We start from the raw sequence: 21,754 nt of genomic DNA, 5'->3' as shown, positions 1-21,754 counted from the left end.
GCCATGGGATTTAAATTTAGTACTTTTGGTTCTTGAGAAACCTCCATTTGAGAATATATGAGAGATTCCCTTGCCTATGTTATCCCAGAAGGTGACATTCTTGGTGGCTATCACCTCGCCCACAGGGTATCGGAATTGGCAGCATTATCCTGTCGCAGTCCATATTTTGTAGTCCATAGGGATAAAGTGGTTCTTCGCCCCTGTCCATTATTCCTGCCCAAAGTTGTCTCTGACTTCCGTTTGAATGAGGACATTGTGTTGCCTCCCTTGTGTCCCAAGTTGATTCATCCCAAGGAAATTGCATTGCATACCTTGGATGTGGTTCGTGTGATACAGGTGTATCTAGCAGCTACTGAGTGCTTTCGGAGGTCAGAATTGCTTTTTGTGGTTAGGGATGAACCAAGAAAAGGGCTGGCCTCTTCTTCGGCTACCATCTACAGCAGGATCAGACAGACTGTGACTCAGGCCTGTTCCATTAAAGGTCAGGTTCCACCTTTCCCTGTCATGGCGCATTCTAATCGGGCACTGAGTGCTTCTTGGGCCTTCCGTCATCAGCTTCAATATCGCAAGTTTGCAAGGCGGTCACTTGGTCGTCTGTGCATACATTTACAAAATTCTATAAGGCAGATACTATGGCATCTGCGGATGCTTCTTTTGGCTGCAAAGCTTTGCAGGCTGTTGTTTAAGAGGGGCTGTTCCCTCTTGAGGCGTGTTTTTTCTTTAAACCTTTATTTTTCAGATGGGGCTCCTGTGTCCTGGTTAAGGGCTCTTATGTTTAGCCTTGGGTTATTTTCCCCATCCCTCATTTTCCTTTTGTATAGTGCAAAAGTATACCTGCGCTGCTAACAAAGCAAATACATAAATAAATCTCAATAAATATGGTGTATAAATAATCTGTGTAAAGTGCTAGTGCTCAAATTCAAATACACATTCCTATATCATAAATCCCAATCAATATATAAAAATATAAAAATACAATAAATACAAATTTTATCACGTGAAAATAATAAATGTGAATAAAGTCTTCCAATAAAAGACGTGCTTAAATAGTGACAGTCTTTGTGCAAAACATAAGTCCAAAGTGCTGCGTGCTCGTAAAACAAGTGCCGGTGCTTTCTCTACATGAGTAGGTGCTCCCCTCCGGGACCCCTACTCACCAGAAGCCAAATAATACACCGCTTTCAGAATATCCTTAGATAGGACGAGCCTTATTGGACCATCAACTCAATCAGCTTTCCTGTAGGTCATATCATCCAGGTATTGCTCAAAAAAATGGAAAGAGATGCTGGCATCGTGAAGTATGTAATCACTTTATTCGATGCACACAATACAAGATACACTTACAATATGGCAAAGGTTAAAACGCCTAAAAAATCATCCCACGGGTTGCCAATCCAAACGGCTGTACTCACTCCCCGTGTCCCCGTATGTCGGAAGGTGGATGTAGTCTGGCGTAGTACGTACTCGGACGAACGGCTTGACGCGTTTCGCTCCGCACACAGAGCGTTATCAAAAGCAAGCCCGCTCCGGATACGTACTATATTTATAAGGTAACAAATTACATTATTGCTGACACCTTAGAGGAACCGGAAGTAGAATGCCGCCATTTTGTGATTACTATGGTGATGAACTTCCTATACAACCCTCTCATTCAAATCTGCATAAATTTGTCCCCACACCTTAAGCTCTCATAGACCGCTATAATATGCTATAGTCCAGTTTAATATATTCCTAAAAATGTGGGCTATAAGCTGGTATTATTCCGGTGGCAGAACCAGAAGTGGCTCCGCCATATTGGGACTCTCATCCTCCTCAAATGCCGGAAGTGATGTCGCCATGTCGGGGTTACCCGATGACGCACTTCCTGTCTCTCGTTCCGATCTAATATAATCATCATATGGCTTGTAGAGTGGGCAGAACTATTTCTATATGCATTAAGCTAGGGGTCCGCGCCACACTTACTACTTTATTGTGACCTAAACCTGCCGTGACTTGTTATTAACACTCGGCGGCGGAACCGGAAGTCCCGCCGCCATATTGGAACACTCATTGTAATGAAAAACATCATAGCGGCCGCCATATTGGGACTCCCAATGCTAATGTACTTCCTGTACACTGCTCAATGTTCCTTACTGCTCATATACAGATTCCTTACTGCTCTTATTAACAATTACCAAATTACTTAAACCACGGAGGCATTCTAAATTACGGCGCCCCTTTACATACAATACCCCTTAAAAATATAAACAAAAAAGAAAGAATAAAAATTAATTAATTAATAACAATAATAATAACCCTTTCAATACATCCACATATATTGAATCAATTAATGTATGACCACTTTGCAAATAACTTCATAAATTCAAAATAAATATTTATAAGCCTATATCGAGTTAACCCTGAGAACTATAAATATAATATATATATAAAATTATAATAAACCACAATTCCATATCTAGTACATTAAAAAATTATTAAATTATTTTAAAATACATAACTCACATCCTTCTATATATCCAATTTAATAAAAGGCTAAAAACTATATAATAATAACTCACTACACGATATCCCAATTATTGACCTATTAAAAAAACCCTAAAATTAAAAATTATTAATAAAACAATGAATATCCAATTCAACGTTAAGACCTGCAGGGACCATGGTTTTTAACTTTTGAATCCACCATGTTTCGTTCTGAGACACTGCCCTTTTCAAATGTGTCCCTCTCCAATGCGGAATAATCCTATCTATACCACAAAAGGTCATCTTCCCAGGGTCCTTATTATGGTATAGTCTAAAGTGGTTAGAAAGGCTATGTTTGCGGAATCCTTTCTTTATGTTACTTATATGCTCCCTCAACCGTATTCTTAATTCTCTCGTGGTGCGGCCCACATAATGTAGGCCGCACTCACACTGTAAAAAATTTGTCACATGTGTATTTCTGCAATTGATAAATTGGTTAATCTCGTATTTCTTCTTTGTTGACCAAGATTCAAAGTGCTTAATGCTTCTCCTTTTATCTGCGCGACATGTCTTGCAGGCTACACACCTGCCACATTTATAAAAGCCTGTACTATCCAAAAAAGTTACCAATTTCTTTGGGGGACCTGGAATGCTTTTAACAATTCTATCCTTCAAAATGGGAGGCCTTCTATAAATAAACTTTGGTTTGTTCGGCAACATTTGTTTAAAAATAGGGTCCCTTAACAAAATATTCCAATGATTCCTTATACTTTTCTCTATGGATCTATATTGTTGATTGAATTCAGTGCAGAATGCGATATCAAAAGTGTTTTTATATTACACTTGGGTTTATCAGCCAATAACTTTTTCCTATCTAATTTCTCAACTTGTTTTTTTACTCTATCTAGCTGTTTTCTTCTGTATCCCTTTTCCTCAAATCTATTAATTAAAATCTCAGATTGCTCTTTAAAATCACTCTCTTTATTGCAATTCCTTTTTATTCTCAACATCTGGCTCTTTGGAATGGCCGAAATCCATTGCGGGTGGTGACCACTACTAGTTGGAATATAACTATTCCTATCTGTACTTTTAAAATATGTCTTAGTAAAAAGGTCAGAGCCATTCTTAAAAATAGTAAGATCCAAATAATTCACTTCCTTAGTACTAAAATCTTCCGTAAACGTGATACCATAAATATTATCATTGATTTCAGACATAAAATTTAAAAAGGAATCATGTGACCCCTCCCACACAATAAAAATGTCATCGATGTATCTCTTATACATCTTGAGATGGGTATGGGATTTTTTAAAAATAGTTTCTGCTTCCCATTTACTCATGAACAGGTTAGCTACTGTGGAGGCATACTTTGCCCCCATGGCTACTCCTTTTGTCTGATTAAAATACTGTCCATCATGCCAAAAATAGTTATTCTGCATCGCCATATTAAGAATATCCAAAATAAAATCTATTTGCTTATGTGGGAGCTTGTTCTCTTTTAATAATGCCTATTCTACGGCTTTGCTTGCATCCCTCTGTTTAATGTTTGTATATAAGGAATTTACGTCTATACTAGCTAAAATGGTATTTTCTGAGATTTTAATTGTAGATATTTGATTAATCAAGTCTTTGCTATCCCTAAGGTACGCTGGACAGCCCTGTGCAATGGGCTGCAGGTGATAATCCACGTATTCCCCCACTCTAGAGTAAATGGACTCCACACCATTTACGATGGGACGTCCTGGGGGATTGGTGGTGCTTTTATGTATTTTGGGATTATGATATATAATCGGTTTCCTTGGCTGTTCAGGTATTAAGTATTTGGCTTCTCTTTTGTTTAGGATCCCATCTTTCTGTGCCCTTTTTATTTTCTTTGTTAACATGGCTTTCAGTTTTTTTACTGGATCACCTTTTAATTTTGTGTATGTATCTTTATCCTCTACTAGTCTATTCAGTTCAGCTATATAGTTCTTTTTGTCCATAACCACAATTCCCCCACCTTTGTCCGCAGGTCTTATTATAATATCATTGGCCTTCTCTATTTTTTTTATACTTTGTTTGATTTCCTTACTACCTTTAATAGGATGTATAGATATATTCTCTATGTCCTGCTCAACCATCATTTTGAATACCTCTAAGCAATGGTTATTAGAGTTCTTGGGATTAAATGTGGATTTATTCCTTAATCCACTATGCAAATAACCGTCTTCTTCTAAAGTGCTAATTGACGATTTATTAAAAAAATGTTTCTTAATATTTAAAACTCTAACAAATTTCTGCAAATCAATAAAAGTCTTGAATTTATTCAACTGTTTGGGTGGTGCATACTTTAAACCTTTATCTAAAATTTTAAGCTCATCTTCATTAAAAACTTTATTACTAAGATTAAAAATTCCTGCGCCTAAGCGTCTCTTTTCCTTTTTCTTCTGTCCTCCCCTACATCCTCTCTTCTTCCTTCTCCTCCTTGGGGTGGTTGGGTATTGTGATTCCTCTGCGGTGCCCCTTGGGGAGGGTGTGTATTGTGTCCTCTGTATGGGCCTCTGTATGGGCCTCTTGGTCTCCAATATTGTTGGCCCCTTGGCGGGCCCCAATATTGGCCCCTTCCTCTGTATCCTCCTCGTCCTCTCCCTGGAGGTCTCCCTGGTCCCTGTTCCCAAAAATCCCCTCTATACGGGGGTCTGTAATAATTGTCATATTGCCTCTCCTCTTGATAATGCTCCCTTGGGACAGGGCTAACCGGGGAGATAGGTTCATATCTATTGTGTGTGGGCACATTGTACCTAGGGGATTGTTGGTATGGTGTATTGTTTCGATTATCCCTATTTGGGGTTTGTGAATCACTTATCGGTGTTCTTATGGGAGTCTCAGTGGGAAAAGTGAAGGTTACCTCTCTCTCAGGTGTCGTTTCTCTAGATTGTTCATTGTTCTCTACTAGATCCTCTTGCCATTTATATACATTACCTTGTTTATAATCATTGCAATCTCTATGAAATTTCTTAATTTTCTTCTTTTGTATGTCTTTATCTAATTTGGCAATATGGTCCTGGATGTTTTTCATTTTATCCTTATATTATGTGTTATCTAAAAAGGGCTCTAGAATTTCTTTTAATCATTTTACTTTATTCTCTAGCATTTCTTATTTAGTTTTTCTACGAGAAATGATGAGCCCTAATAACTTCTGTTCACAGCCATTGAAGAAATTATACCAACTATCTTCCAGTTCTTTGGTCTCTAAACCATCATTAGGGGCTATATCCCACCGTAACCTCCTCGGTGTGATGCCCTCTTTCAGATATTGGCTAAGTGTGGTGATATCCCACCAGGATCTTATTTGTTTATCTAAGGTGTTTTTTAATTGTTTCAGGCTGCGATCAATATCCATATTTACTCCACCTTGGGAAAATAATTCCCCCACCCCAAGGAGGAGAAGGAAGAAGAGAGGATGTAGGGGAGGACAGAAGAAAAAGGAAAAGAGACGCTTAGGCGCAGGAATTTTTAATCTTAGTAATATATTTTTTAATGAAGATGAGCTTAAAATTTTAGATAAAGGTTTAAAGTATGCACCACCCAAACAGTTGAATAAATTCAAGACTTTTATTGATTTGCACAAATTTGTTAGAGTTTTAAATATTAAGAAACATTTTTTTAATAAATCGGCAATTAGCACTTTAGAAGAAGACGGTTATGTGCATAGTGGATTAAGGAATAAATCCACATTTAATCCCAAGAACTCTAATAACCATTGCTTAGAGGTATTCAAAATGATGGTTGAGCAGGACATAGCGAATATATCTATACATCCTATTAAAGGTAGTAAGGAAATCAAACAAAGTATAAAAAAACTAGAGAAGGCCAATGATATTATAATAAGACCTGCGGACAAAGGTGGGGGAATTGTGGTTATGGACAAAAAGAACTATATAGCTGAACTGAATAGACTAGTAGAGGATAAAGATACATACACAAAATTAAAAGGTGATCCAGTAAAAAAACTGAAAGCCATGTTAACAAAGAAAATAAAAAGGGCACAGAAAGATGGGATCCTAAACAAAAGAGAAGCCAAATACTTAATACCTGAACAGCCAAGGAAACCGATTATATATCATAATCCCAAAATACATAAAAGCACCACCAATCCCCCAGGACGTCCCATCGTAAATGGTGTGGAGTCCATTTACTCTAGAGTGGGGGAATACGTGGATTATCACCTGCAGCCCATTGCACAGGGCTGTCCAGCGTACCTTAGGGATAGCAAAGACTTGATTAATCAAATATCTACAATTAAAATCTCAGAAAATACCATTTTAGCTAGTATAGACGTAAATTCCTTATATACAAACATTAAACAGAGGGATGCCAGCAAAGCCGTAGAATAGGCATTAATAAAAGAGAACAAGCTCCCACATAAGCAAATAGATTTTATTTTGGATATTCTTAATATGGCGATGCAGAATAACTATTTTTGGCATGATGGACAGTATTTTAATCAGACAAAAGGAGTAGCCATGGGGGCAAAGTATGCCCCCACAGTAGCTAACCTGTTCATGAGTAAATGGGAAGCAGAAACTATTTTCAAAAAATCCCATACCCATCTCAAGATGTATAAGAGATACATCGATGACATTTTTATTGTGTGGGAGGGGTCACATGATTCCTTTTTAAATTTTATGTCTGAAATCAATGATAATATTTATGGTATCACATTTACGGAAGATTTTAGTACTAAGGAAGTGAATTATTTGGATCTTACTATTTTTAAGAATGGCTCTGACCTTTTTACTAAGACATATTTTAAAAGTACAGATAGGAATAGTTATATTCCAACTAGTAGTGGTCACCACCCGCAATGGATTTCGGCCATTCCAAAGAGCCAGATGTTGAGAATAAAAAGGAATTGCAATAAAGAGAGTGATTTTAAAGAGCAATCTGAGATTTTAATTAATAGATTTGAGGAAAAGGGATACAGAAGAAAACAGCTAGATAGAGTAAAAAAACAAGTTGAGAAATTAGATAGGAAAAAGTTATTGGCTGATAAACCCAAGTGTAATATAAAAACGCTTTTGATATCGCATTCTGCACTGAATTCAATCAACAATATAGATCCATAGAGAAAAGTATAAGGAATCATTGGACTATTTTGTTAAGGGACCCTATTTTTAAACAAATGTTGCCGAACAAACCAAAGTTTATTTATAGAAGGCCTCCCATTTTGAAGGATAGAATTGTTAAAAGCATTCCAGATCCCCCAAAGAAATTGGTAACTTTTTTGGATAGAACAGGCTTTTATAAATGTGGCAGGTGTGTAGCCTGCAAGACATGTCGCGCAGATAAAAGGAGAAGCATTAAGCACTTTGAATCTTGGTCAACAAAGAAGAAATACGAGATTAACCAATTTATCAATTGCAGAAATACACATGTGACATATTTATTACAGTGTGAGTGCGGCCTACAGTATGTGGGCCGCACCACGAGAGAATTAAGAATACGGTTGAGGGAGCATATAAGTAACATAAAGAAAGGATTCCGCAAACATAGCCTTTCTAACCACTTTAGACTATACCATAATAAGGACCCTCGGAAGATGACCTTTTGTGGTATAGATAGGATTATTCCGCATTGGAGAGGGACACATTTGAAAAGGGCAGTGTCTCAGAACGAAACATGGTGGATTCAACAGTTAAAAACCATGGTCCCTGCAGGTCTTAACGTTGAATTGGATATTCATTGTTTTATTAATAATTTTTAATTTTAGGGTTTTTTTAATAGGTCAATAATTGGGATATCGTGTAGTGAGTTATTATTATATAGTTTTTAGCCTTTTATTAAATTGGATATATAGAAGGATGTGAGTTATGTATTTTAAAATAATTTAATAATTTTTTAATGTACTAGATATGGAATTGTGGTTTATTATAATTTTATATATATATTATATTTATAGTTCTCAGGGTTAACTCGATATAGGCTTATAAATATTTATTTTGAATTTATGAAGTTATTTGCAAAGTGGTCATACATTAATTGATTCAATATATGTGGATGTATTGAAAGGGTTATTATTGTTATTAATTAATTAATTTTTATTCTTTCTTTTTTGTTTATATTTTTAAGGGGTATTGTATGTAAAGGGGCGCCGTAATTTAGAATGCCTCCGTGGTTTAAATAATTTGGTAATTGTTAATAAGAGCAGTAAGGAATCTGTATATGAGCAGTTAGGAACATTGAGCAGTGTACAGGAAGTACATTAGCATTGGGAGTCCCAATATGGCGGCCGCTATGATGTTTTTCATTACAATGAGTGTTCCAATATGGCGGCGGGACTTCCGGTTCCGCCGCCGAGTGTTAATAACAAGTCACGGCAGGTTTAGGTCACAATAAAGTAGTAAGTGTGGCGCGGACCCCTAGCTTAATGCATATAGAAATAGTTCTGCCCACTCTACAAGCCATATGATGATTATATTAGATCGGAACGAGAGACAGGAAGTGCGTCATCGGGTAACCCCGACATGGCGACATCACTTCCGGTTCCGGCATTTGAGGAGGATGAGAGTCCCAATATGGCGGAGCCACTTCCGGTTCCGCCACCGGAATAATACCAGCTTATAGCCCACATTTTTAGGAATATATTAAACTGGACTATAGCATATTATAGCGGTCTATGAGAGCTTAAGGTGTGGGGAAAAATTTATGCAGATTTGAATGAGAGGGTTGTATAGGAAGTTCATCATCATAGTAATCACAAAATGGCGGCATTCTACTTCCGGTTCCTCTAAGGTGTCAGCAATAATGTAATTTGTTACCTTATAAATATAGTACGTATCCGGAGCGGACTTGCTTTTGATAACGCTCTGTGTGCGGAGCGAAACGCGTCAAGTCGTCCGAGTACGTACTACGCCAGACTACATCCACCTTCCGACATACGGGGACACGGGGAGTGAGTACAGCCGTTTGGAGTGGCAACCCGTGGGATGATTTTTTAGGCGTTTTAACCTTTGCCATATTGTAAGTGTATCTTGTATTGTGTGCATCGAATAAAGTGATTACATACTTCACGATGTCAGCATCTCTGTCCATTTTTTTGAGCAATACCTGGATGATATGACCTACAGGAAAGCTGATTGAGTTGATGGTCCAATAAGGCTCGTCCTATCTAAGGATATTCTGAAAGTGGTGTATTATTTGGCTTCTGGTGAGTAGGGGTCCAGGAGGGGAGCACCTACTCATGTAGAGAAAGCACCGGCACTTGTTTTACGAGCACGCAGCACTTTGGTCTTATGTTTTGCACAAAGACTGTCACTATTTAAGCTATCACTTAAATCACTGTCACTATTGTCGCTATTTTATTGGAAGACTTTATTCACATTTATTATTTTCACGTGATAAAATTTGTATTTATTGTATTTTTATATTTTTATATATTGATTGGGATTTATGATATAGGAATGTGTATTTGAAGTTGAGCAATAGCACTTTACACAGATTATTTATACACCATATTTATTGAGATTTATTTATGTATTTGCTTTGTTAGCAGCGCAGGTATACTTTTGCACTATACACTTTATAAAGGTACACTACCTTTTATACCAGCAGCAGCCCACTATACAGTGGTATCAGAAAAAAATTGTAATCCTCAGCGCTAGCCTATAATCCTTACTTCCCTCATTTTCCTTTTGGCACTGCTTTTGTACTTCCCACTAGTTATGATTTATGGAGCGCTCTGTCCGTCGATGAACGAAAGAGAAAGTTGGATTTTTGTACTTACCGTAAAATCCATTTCTCATGCCCATGGGGGTAGCCAGGTGTTTTTTAGTTCTGCCTAGTCCTATTCCTGGAGGAGGCAATATAACCCAGTAGTTATGATTTATGGAGTGATTTGTCCGTCGATGAACGCAGAGAAATAGATTTTACGGTAAGTACAAAGATCCCATTTTATACATATCTTCCATCTGCTGATTTGGCTGCAGCTAGACATCTTCATTTTAGGGCTTGTTCTGTGCAGATTTTGACTTCTCCATGACATTTTAAGTTTTATTTTCTATATCTTGATCATTCACTATAGGATACAGGAGTTAAATTTTAGACATGGGTTATATACATCTATCTTCATGTGACTGGCAGAAACTTTGCTAAGAACTACCTCCCCCTTGAGTCATTTTAGCTGATAAACCCCTTCTCCTGTTGGTGACGTTTTTTTTTTTTTTTTTTTTAATTTTCACAATATCCCCTTCCTGTTTCTTGTCTAATTGGTTTATTATTTATTACATATAACAAAGATTGACAAATTGAGTACATACAAGAATGGTAGTACAATATTCAAATAGCGATAAAGCTAAACATTTTGATTAATGAACAGGATGAGTACATAATTTAAAAATGTAATGAGTAGAGCAACGAATAAACCAATAAAGTATTACATTGACAGCATTAGAAAATTCCACCAGAAGGAAAAAAGAAAGCTAGTAACTGTTCATTTTGCAAGAGCAGTAATTCGGAGATCAATCTAATAGATATATATTAAAAACAGAAGAGATAATGTGTTTATAAGTTCCACACAATATTAAAAGAAAGGTAGAAAAAAAAAAATAGGAGTAGATAGAGAGAAGGGGGGGGGGGGGGATTTACAAGTGGTGATGCGATCCCAAATGAATAGAAAGTACATTTGCCATTGTCCAACTACCTGAAGGCAGTGGCATATAACCAACGGTCTAAGAATCAACTCCTGTGTCCAGTACTGTGCTCCGAACTAAAGCATTTACAGGTGTGTCGAAATTCCTATTTTTGCACCAGTTCAAGTAAAAAGCGAATATCTTGTGTACTTATGGACACCCATGGAGTTTAGTGATGGACTATCAAACCAGAATATATGCAGGAATTATTGGATACTAAAGAACTAAGTCTTCCTGCGACCCTATTAAAAACCACACCCTCTCCCCCCATGGTTCATTTCTTTAGTATTAGCTCCTTATCTTCTTAACCATTGGGTTATACTGCCCCCTACAGGAGTAGGACACTAGGTGGAAAAAAAGTCTGGCTATGCCTATGGGCAGTCATGGGGGGGGAATACTCCCTCTCTCTGCTATAAGTACTCCATTTTTTATGCCTAGTCAGGAGTAAGGACCTAGTTCCTTGCTGGAATTTCTGGTCCTGGCAATTTTTTCTATTGAGATTGAATTTTTTCTCCTGTTTTTTTTCTCCTGTGAGATCTACAATCAACTGCCGGACTGGGCGATGGGCTGGATAATCTAGAGCCAGTGGTCACCGCAGACCTAAGCTAGGTCTGCCGCGACATAGCCCCACCGGACAGGGGCTGGCCTGCATGTTAAATGCCTTGCGAGATCGCATACAACCTAGTCTCGGACCAAGTCGCAGCGTTCCTCCTGGCCGACAGCCCCCCCCCCCATTTTGATGGAGAGGAGGTTCTGTCAGGAGCGGTGCCAGCCTACTTCCTGGTATGGTAAGTTGCAACTGGGGAAGAGGGAGCGCTTCTGGTTAAGGCTATCAAGCAAGGTTTATATAAATATAATTATATAAATAATTATGTTCTGAGTTTTAGACACTCAACATGTGGAAAGTTCAAAGTTAAAAAACAGTTAATTGTTCAATTAAAAACAACCATCAAGGGTTAAATTAGGCACTGAATCACAACTCAGATGGAGTGTCAGGCTGAGCCTATCTACTTGCCCCACAGCTGCCAGATCACACAAAGTGCCGTGTAGAGCCGTGGGTGAGGTGGAAATAGCACATCAGCTGTTGAACAACCAGGGCGGCATGTAATCCGTAGGATGGAACGGTGCATCAGCGTGGGGCTTGATGGAACCAAAGGGGGGTGCAGGTGATGACGTCAATCACCTGCGCACAGGAGACAGGCTTGAGCAGACAGACACTGTCAGTGAACAGCAAGCCGGAAGGAGAACGGTACCATCAGCATGGCAACATGTTTCGCGCCTCCACGCCTTGTCAAAGTCAGGCCTACGGTCCGGCAACAAGATCGAGTTTTGCTCTTACCCCCCCCCCCTCCAGTAAGGTTCTCGCTTCCAACTTGCACCTGTTCCCGGACAGCTTACAGGGTCTGTTTAGGGCAGTACAAGACTTGTTACTTCAAGGGGTGATTGATTGTCCCAGTTCTGACATCGGGAAAGTTTTTAAGGTTTTTATTCAAACCTACTCAAAAAGTAGAAACAAGAGGAGTTGCAAAGAAATGGCTCAACACAGGTTTTTGGAAAATTCATTAAACGAAAAAACTTTATTGAAAATATGTCACATAAAATCCAACATGTCTGTGAAGTACATATGGATAGCCTGTGATATCTCTCCCACAGTAACCTTCGTCCAAGCTCAATTAAAAACACCTTGAATTGTAAATACACTCCGCCCCCCACCCAGGTACCACACAGCCCCCCCCCTATGAAATATGAATTCGGTCAGCATAAGAGACCACCTACACTGTTGTTGCTGGGGATATACCCCTGTTTCCATTTAGGTGCTCCTGGTTGAGTTGTGTGATGGACAGCTGGATAAAGGATCAAAATGGCTCCAGAACCAAGACCCCGTGGAGCAAAAAAAGTCCAGTGTGAAAGTCCTATATTAATAGGCCAGCAGAGGGAGTAATTCATATGGGTCAGGCCCATCAATCAACCAGGTACATGATAAATTCAGACTGTGCAGTGATGAAACTTTATGAAGTCCCTCATTCTTGGCCTTAATTGCTGGAAAATAATTGGCACTCACAGAGGAAGATTCAGTAAGAAGTAAGTTTGTGCTTAAACAGTCCACAATATGGATGTATAGTGACCCTAAATGATTCCAAGCAGTATGTGGCAGATTCAGCAGCTATCACATTATAATGTGATAGCTGATGAATCTGCCACATACTGCTTGTGGACTGTTTGTGAACTTGGACGACCTCCTTCTGCGAGAGGAGTCTCCTACTGCTCTGCTGGAAAACCTGGAAATCACCATACAAACGATTCTGAGCTTACAGAAGTCTGCTCTTGTTCCGTCCACAAAGCTGGACTATCTGGGTCTGACTCTGGACTTGGCTTCAGCCAGATTGCTCCTTCCTCTGGACAAACTCCAGAAACTGCAGGCTGCGATTCATCTGCTGTTCAGCAGATGATCATCCCTCCGGACTGGCATGCGGGTGCTGGGCCTGATGGTGGCTACCTTTTGAGGCAGTTCTGTTTTCACACTTCCATACGAGACCCCTGCAAAGGGAGATTCTAGCCAAATGGGATAAGACTCCACAGTCTTTGGAGCCAGATCTGGCTGAGCCAGGGAATGAAAGAGTCCCTGATATGGTGGCTTCGCTCTCCGGCGCTTCGGCTGGGCAAACCCTTACTCCCCATGTATTGGGCAGTGGTCACCACGGATGCCAGCCTGTCTGGCTGGGGAAATGTCCTTGGCAAAAATTCTGCTCAGGGGATCTGGACACTGGAAGAGTCCAGACTACCGATCAATGTCTTTCTAAGGTGGGCAGAACAGTTCGCTCCAGCCATCTCCACCGTACACATTCCCAGGATGGAAAACTGGCAGGCTGATTACATCAGTAATTAAGTAAGAACCACTCGCCTCTTCCAGTGAGGTCCCTGTTGCCGCCTTGGGACCTCAATTTGGAGCTTTCAGTCCTCCAGAAGCCTCCCTTTGAGAATCTCTGGGAGATTCCCCTGCTTATGCTTTTCCAGAAGATGGCCTTTTTGGTGGCTATCACCTCTGCGCGCAAGGGTGTCAGAATTGGCAGCGTTATCCTGTTGTTCACCTTACTTGGTGGTTCACAGAGATAAGGTGGTTCTTCGCCTCTGTCCATCGTTCCTTCCAAAAATAAGAAACAAACATGGTTTGCCTCACAGGCCCCTCATGGATGATAGACAAATCTCAATGTAAAAATGTATATAAATTGAGTAAATATGTACATATAAAAATAGTAGTACAGCGCATGTCATATCGTATTTATAGACATGTGTATATGTATACATACACCAACATGTACAATATAAATTTGACTGAAACCAATGGACTAGGTATATCCAATGGGATAGGTTGTCCAACAAATAAAGTGACACCTGACATGTTTTGGACTTGTATGTGTATTGTCCTTCTTCAGCAGTGACCACAAAGTTTGACAACGAATCTAGACATAAATGTAGATATTAGTGCATACAATAAATAAGTACATCAAAGTAATACATATGTATACTGTACTGCTGGTACTGGATAACACAGCACAGTACTTACATGCCAAATAGGGATTAGTTCAGTCGTCCATTCATGGTTCTCAAAACAAAAGAGATAATGGATGCTGAAGCCTGTTGGTAAAAAGCTCAATACTAAGGAAGCCATAACAGGCAAAATGTTCTGCTGATGGGCCAATGAGGATACACAGGTCTCAAGGATCTGGGGCTGGTAAAAGTTACCTATTGCCATCTAGAGATCAGCTGCTGTGTAAAAAAGATGAAAGATTTTTGGGTATTGTTGATGGAGGATATGATTAGATGCAAAATATATGTCATAAATTGAAGAGCTGTATAGATTGTATGCTTGTGCAGGCAAAAGACTGCAATCAATTGGGACAGTCTTTATAATGCAAGCAGTTTGCTAATTGAATATTTGCTGAAACATATTGATGTGTATATGCATCATGCAGAACATTCAATGTGGCAATGTTGGCCAATGTCTAAATAAAAATAGATATTGAGAAGGGAATTTCCCAAAAATGTATATTGATAATAGCAGTATTAAATGCATACCTTATCCTTGTGGAAGGAGCGCAGATTATATGTGCTGCTGCCTCACTGATCAGCTAGTGCTGGTGTGTGTGGTAGCTGAATAATAGGAGTACTTATCTGCCTAAAGGCATCACCAAGGCAATCAATTAATAAGGAACAGCTGGTCATGAATGCAGATCTAGTCGGATGGTTATCAGATCTTTTAAAGATCAGCATATTACGGATCCCCCGATGCGAGGGCGAAGGGCGCAACCCAGCCCTGGTGAGGGGCATAGTGTCGTCCTGCGTCAATGCACCACCTGCGTATGATGTGCCAGGCACTCACGGATGGGCCTCAGAAAAGGTTGTCTGCTTCCTCTGTGACCATTTCCAGATGGATCAGACAGACGGGGATTCAAGCCTATTCCATCAAGGGTCAGGTTCCTCCTTTCCCTGTCAAAGCGCATTCTACTCAGGTGCTCAGTGCCTCCTGGGCCTTCCGCCATCAGGCGTCCGTGACGCAGGTTCGCGAGGCACTATCCGGTCGTCGGTGCACACTTTCACAAAGTTCTCTAAAGTGGATGTGTTGGCATCTGCGGATGCTTCCTTTGGCCGCAAGGTTTTGCAGGCTGCTGCTCATAGGACCTGGTCCTCTTTAAGGGTGTATTGTTTTTTTTGTTTTTTTTTTCAGGTGAGCTCCAGTTGTTTTGGTTGAGCTCCTGTTTACCTGGTTGGCTATAGTTAGCCTTGGGAATTTATTTTTCGCAGTTCCCACCCTTCATGTTTAACACTGCTTTGGGACGTCCCAACGGTTAAGAATATAAGGAGCTGTGTCCGTCAATGAACGAAAGAGAAAATGGGATTTTTGACTTACTGTAAAATCCATTTCTCTGATGTTCATTGACAGACGCAGCACCCACCCCTCTGTGGATTTGGCTTTCTTCTGACACTGCTTGTAACAAAACTGAGTACCTATAGCGGAGAGAGGGAGTATATCAGCTGGGACTGCCCATAGGCGTAGCCAGACTTTTTTTTTCTCCGCCTAGTGTCCTACTGCTGTAGGGGGGCAGTATAACCTAATGGTTAAGAAGATAGGGAGCTGTGTCCATCAATGAACATAAGAGAAATGGATTTTACAATAAGTCAAAAATCCAATTTTTTCTAAACTTACTGTGAGAGGATTTATTGAAACTCCTTTGATTATTAATTATAAATATCTTAGTAAATTGTTCTCTTGGGAGTCATAGATATGTGGCCATTGTATCTGAGAGCTAAACATCTAACTGTTCTTGACCTTTTATCAGAGTTCACGTATTACTGCTCTCATATTCGTTTATCTCCTGTATTTCTGTTGACTCTTTAGTTTGCATGCCATTATGTAAGTATTTCATTTGCCAGTGCATCACAAATATGTCTGTCTTTTATAAACTTTACTGACAGTTTATAGAAAAAAATAAGTACAAGCTGGGTTTCAGAATTATATAACCATCTTTGGAATTTTTAAATGGCACCAACGCTCTGAGTAGCAGGATTTTAGATTTTGCCTGCATGTCAATCAAGCAGATAAAATTATGCTCTATGAGCCCTATTAACCCACTGTCATAATTTGATAAACAGTTAAATAAGCATTTTGTATTTGCTTATAGAAAAAGTTATTGGATTGCAGTATGATATATTGAGATCTACAGCAAGCATCTGTTTTTCATTTTGCCTGTAAAAAGGCTGTTATATGTTATTTGTCAAAGTAGTCCTTTAAACTACATGAAACTAAATGTTGCAGTACACTTTTTGCTAGTTAGATCATGTGGGATTTACAGTGGCTACTTTATGCAGTTATAAAAATACTATAGCATTGTTTCAAACTGGTAGGGAACCAATTGAACCCTACTAGTCTGATATATCTAAATTAGAGAACTTTGTTTCTAGGAATTTTAAACTTTCCTTTTAAAACAGAACTAAATCACAGTGGCTAAGTGGTTATCACTTGCACCTAGCAGCACACAGGTAATCTTTTCAAATCCCAACCATGCCACTAACTACCTAGAGTTTGCATGTTCTCCCTGTGCCTGCATAGGTTTCCTCAGGGTACTCTGGTTTCCTCCCACACTCCAAAGACATCCTGAAAGGTTAACTCGCAACTGTCTAAATTTGCTCAAGTATATGAACTATATATGTGAATGTGAGTTAAGTACTTTAGATTGTACGCTCCTTGAGGGCAGGGACTGATGCAAATATACAATATACAGTGGGGACCGAAAGTTTGGGCACCCCAGGTAAAAATTTGTATTAATGTGCATAAAGAAGCCAAGGAAAGATGGAAAAAATCTCCAAAAGGCATCAAATTACAGATTAGACATTCTTATAATATGTCAACAAAAGTTAGATTTTGTTTCCATCATTTACACTTTCAAAATAACAAAAAACAAAAAAATATGGCGTCTGCAAAAGTTTGGGCACCCTGCAGAGTTAATATCTTGTACTGCCCCCTTTGGCAAGTATCACAGCTTGTAAATGCTTTTTGTAGCCAGCCAAGAGTCTTTCAATTCCTTTTTGAGGTATCTTTGCCTTACTTTTTCCTTACAAAAGTCTTCCAGTTCTTTGAGATTTCTGGGCTGTCTGTCACGCACTGCTCTTCTAGGTCTATCCATAGATTTTCATTTATGTTGAGGTCAGGAGATTGTGAAGGCCATGGCAAAACCTTCAGTTAACGCCTCTTGATGTAATCCCCCGTGGATTTTGAGGTGTGTTTAGGATCGTTATCCATTTGTAGAAGCCATTCTATCTTTAACTTCAGCTTTTTCACATATGGCATCAAGTTACCATCCAAAATTTGCTGAAATTTTATTGAATCCATTTTTCCTTCTACTCGTGAGATCTTCCCTGTGCCACTGGTTGCAATACAACCCCAAAGCAGGATTGATCCACCCCCATGTTTAACAGTTGGACAGAGGTTCTTTTCATTAAATTCTGTGCCCCTTCTTCTCCAAACGTACCTTTGCTCATTCCGGCCAAAAAATTCAATTTTAACCTCATCGGTCCACAGAACTTGGTTCCAAAATGCATCAGGCTTGTCTATATGTTAATTTGCAAAGTTCAAGCGCTGATTTTTGTGGTGAGGACGTAGAAGAGGTTTCCTTCTGATGACTCTTCCATGAAGACCATATTTGTACAAGTATCTCTTTATAGTGGAATAGTGTACCACAACTCCAGTGTCTGCCAGATCTTTCTGGAGGGATCGTGCAGTCAAACGTGGGTTTTGAATTGTTTTTCTAACAATGCTGCTAGCTGTTCTGTCTGATATTTTTCTTGGTCTTCCAGATCTTGCTTTAACTTCCACTGTTCCTGGTGACTGCCATTTCTTAATTACATTCCGAACAGAGGATATTGACATCTGAAAACGCTTTGCTATCTTCTTATAGCCTTCTCCAGCTTTGTGACCGTCAACTATTTTGAGTTTCAGTTTTCTAGACAACTGCTTAGAAGATCCCATGGTGCTGATTGTTGGGGCAAGGTCAGATGAGTCTGGGCATTTAAAACCTTTGAGATTGACATCACCTGGTCTTCCCAGACGATGATTGAGAACAATCCATGACACTGGCAGGTCTCAGCCTTGCAAAGGGGGCAGTGCATGCTATAAATTCTGCAGGGTGCCCAAACTTTTGCAGACTCCATTTTTTTGTTTTCTGTAATTTTGAAAGTGTCAATGATGGAAATAAAATCTAACTTTTGTTGACATATTATGAGAATGTCTAATCTGTAATTTGATGCCTTTTGGAGATTTTTCCATCTTTCCTTGGCTTCTTTATGCACATTAATACACATTTTAACTTGGAGTGCCCACATTTTTGATCCCCACTGTATACAGTTGTGCTCATAAGTTTACATATCCTGGGAGAATTTATGATTTCTTGGCCATTTTTCCCAGAATATGAATGATAAAACTTTTCTTTCACTCATGGTCAGTGTTTGGCTGAAGCTATTTTTTATCAAATCAACTGTTTTCACTCTTTTTAAATCATAATGACAACAGAAACTACCCAAATGACCCTGATCAAAAGTTTACATACCTTGGTGATTTTGGCCTGATAACATGCACACAACTTGACACAAAGGGGTTTGAATGGCTTTTAAAGGTAACCTTCCTTACCTGTGATCTGTTTGCTTGTAATTATTGTGTGTATAAAAGGTCAAAGAGTTTCTGGACTCCTGACAAACCCTTGCATCTTTCATCTAGTGCTGCACAGTTTCTGGATTCTGAGTCATGGGGAAAGCAAAAGAATTATCAAAGGATCTGCGGGAAAAGGTAGTTGAACTGTAAAAAAAAAAAAAGGGATAGGGAATTGAGAATGCCAATCAGCAGTGTTCAAACTCTAATCAAGAAGTGGAAAATGAGGGGTTCTGTTGAAGCCAAACCACAGTCAGGTAGACCAACTAAACTTTCAGCCACAACTGTCAGGAAATTTGTTTGGGATGCAAAGAAATACCCACAAATACCTTCAGGTGAAATACAGGACTCTCTGAAAACGTGGTATGGCTGTTTAAAGATGCACAATAAGGAGTCACTTGAAGAAAGATGGGCTTCATGGTCGAGTCGCCAGAAGAAAGCCATTACTACGCAAATGCCACAAAGTATCCTGCTTACAATATGCCAAACAGCACAGAGACAAGCCTCAAATCTGGCACAGTCATTTGGAGTGATGAGACCAAAATGTAGCTTTTTGGCCACAACCATATAAACCTACATTTGGAGAGGAGTCAACAAGGCCTTCTGATGAAAGGTACACCATTCCTTCTATGAAACACGGAGTTGAATCGCTGATGTTTTGGGGATGTGTAAGCTACAAAGGCACAGGAAATTTGGTCAGAAGTTATGGCAAGATGAATTTAGTATGTTATCAAAAAATACTGGAGGAAAATTTGATTTGCATTCATCAGCCCAGAAGCTGCGCATGGGACGTATTTGGACATTCCAACATGACAATGATCCTAAACACAAGGCCAAGTTGACCTGCCATTGGCTACAGCAGAATAAAGTGAAGGTTCTGGAGTGGCCATCTCAGTCTCCTGACCTCAATATCATTGAGCCACTTTGGGGAGATCTCAAATGTGCAGTTCATGCAAGACAGCCCAAGAATTATTCAGGAACTGGAGGCTTTTTGCCAGGAAGAATGGGCAGCTTTACCATCTGAGAAGATAAAGTGCCTCATCCACAAAAGACTTCAAGCTGTCATTGATGTTAAAGGGGGCAATACACGGTATTAAGAACTGGGGTATGTAAACTTTTGATCAGGGTCATTTGGGTAGTTTCTGTTGTCATTATGATTTAAAAGTAAACACAGTTGATTGGTAATAAATGGCTTCATCCAAACACTAACCATGAGTGAAAGAAAAGTTTTTGTGTTATCATTCATATTCCCTGAAAAATGGTCAAGAAATCATAAATTCTGCCATGGTATGTAAACTTATGAGCACAACTGTATGTGCAAAGCGCTACGCATATTGACAGTGCTATGTAAGTACCTGAAATTTATAAATGATAAAGCTTTGGGGTTTTTTATTTTGGGGGGGTGGGGTTGTTGTTTTTGTTTTGTTTTGTGCAACCCTATGGCTGTTAAGCTTGCTGAAACCAAGAGGTCATAGAGATTTCCAGGTCCTACACTATGCCTGCATAGCAGCTGGAAGACCTTCTGGACAAGCTACAAGGCACAAAGTGTTGTCAGGGAGCATGCCAGAACATTTTTAACTTGCAATGTTTTTATTTTAAAAAGATTCTTAAGTTCTGCTTTAATTATGGTCAAAGAGCACAAATTATAAAACACCATAGTTTTATCTTTGTTTGTAGGATTATTTTTTTCACTTTTTGATTTTGGATAATATAGACAGCAACATAACAAACGGGAACATGAAATCTTTACAAATATAAAACTTTGATCATACATTTTAGAAAGAATATCTTTGTGTACATGGTTAATTATCTCATTTCAAAGAGTATTTTCATTCCTTACTAGGAAAAGAATGTTTAAGAGCAATCTAAGTGAGCTGAATCTGAAGAATGTTTCTGACCAAAAATAGAAATACATATCCTTTGCGCATGCTGTATAGCTTAAAGGAATTCATGTTAGCAGAAAGGTCAGATATAGGCTGACTTGTAATAGGCTATTGTTGGTGATCAGTGCACTGCTAATGACCTGTGTAAACAGCTATTAGCAAATACTTAGTCACATAAGGTATCTGGGCATGTAATACTTTAAAATTTAATGCTGTTTCAATCATTTGTGAAATAACAAAATTAGAACTGCGCTTCCTTTAAATATTGAATAATCAAACAGAAGCTTGTATTAAACTAAAACACGATAGTGTCCATGAATGACCACCGCAGTGCTCCAAGTAGTGCAAATTACTTTCGCCATCTTGGAACACAGGTGGAACGGGAATCGGCATCCCTGCCATGCAAACAAGCCTTTTTGGATTAGTAACATCTGTAAGTGTTTTTAACTATAGCGCAACTAATAAATGGTTTAAATACTACACTATGAAGGGTCTTTTGTCTTTTCCCTGATCATACGGTACACAACTCTGGAGGGACT

The 21,754-nt window shown here is 39.1% G+C and overlaps 1 protein-coding gene across 2 annotated transcripts in view; it reads left to right on the top strand.

The window, feature by feature from the left end:
- The window catches only part of RB1CC1 (RB1 inducible coiled-coil 1), a 353,042-nt gene that overhangs the window by 279,724 nt on the left and 51,564 nt on the right, over positions 1 to 21,754 (top strand). The window lies entirely within an intron of this gene.

Source organism: Pelophylax lessonae, assembly GCF_965119305.1.
Source record: "Pelophylax lessonae genome assembly, chromosome: 5".
Lineage (NCBI taxonomy): Eukaryota > Metazoa > Chordata > Amphibia > Anura > Ranidae > Pelophylax > Pelophylax lessonae.
This window is presented reverse-complemented; position numbering and strand designations above follow the sequence as displayed.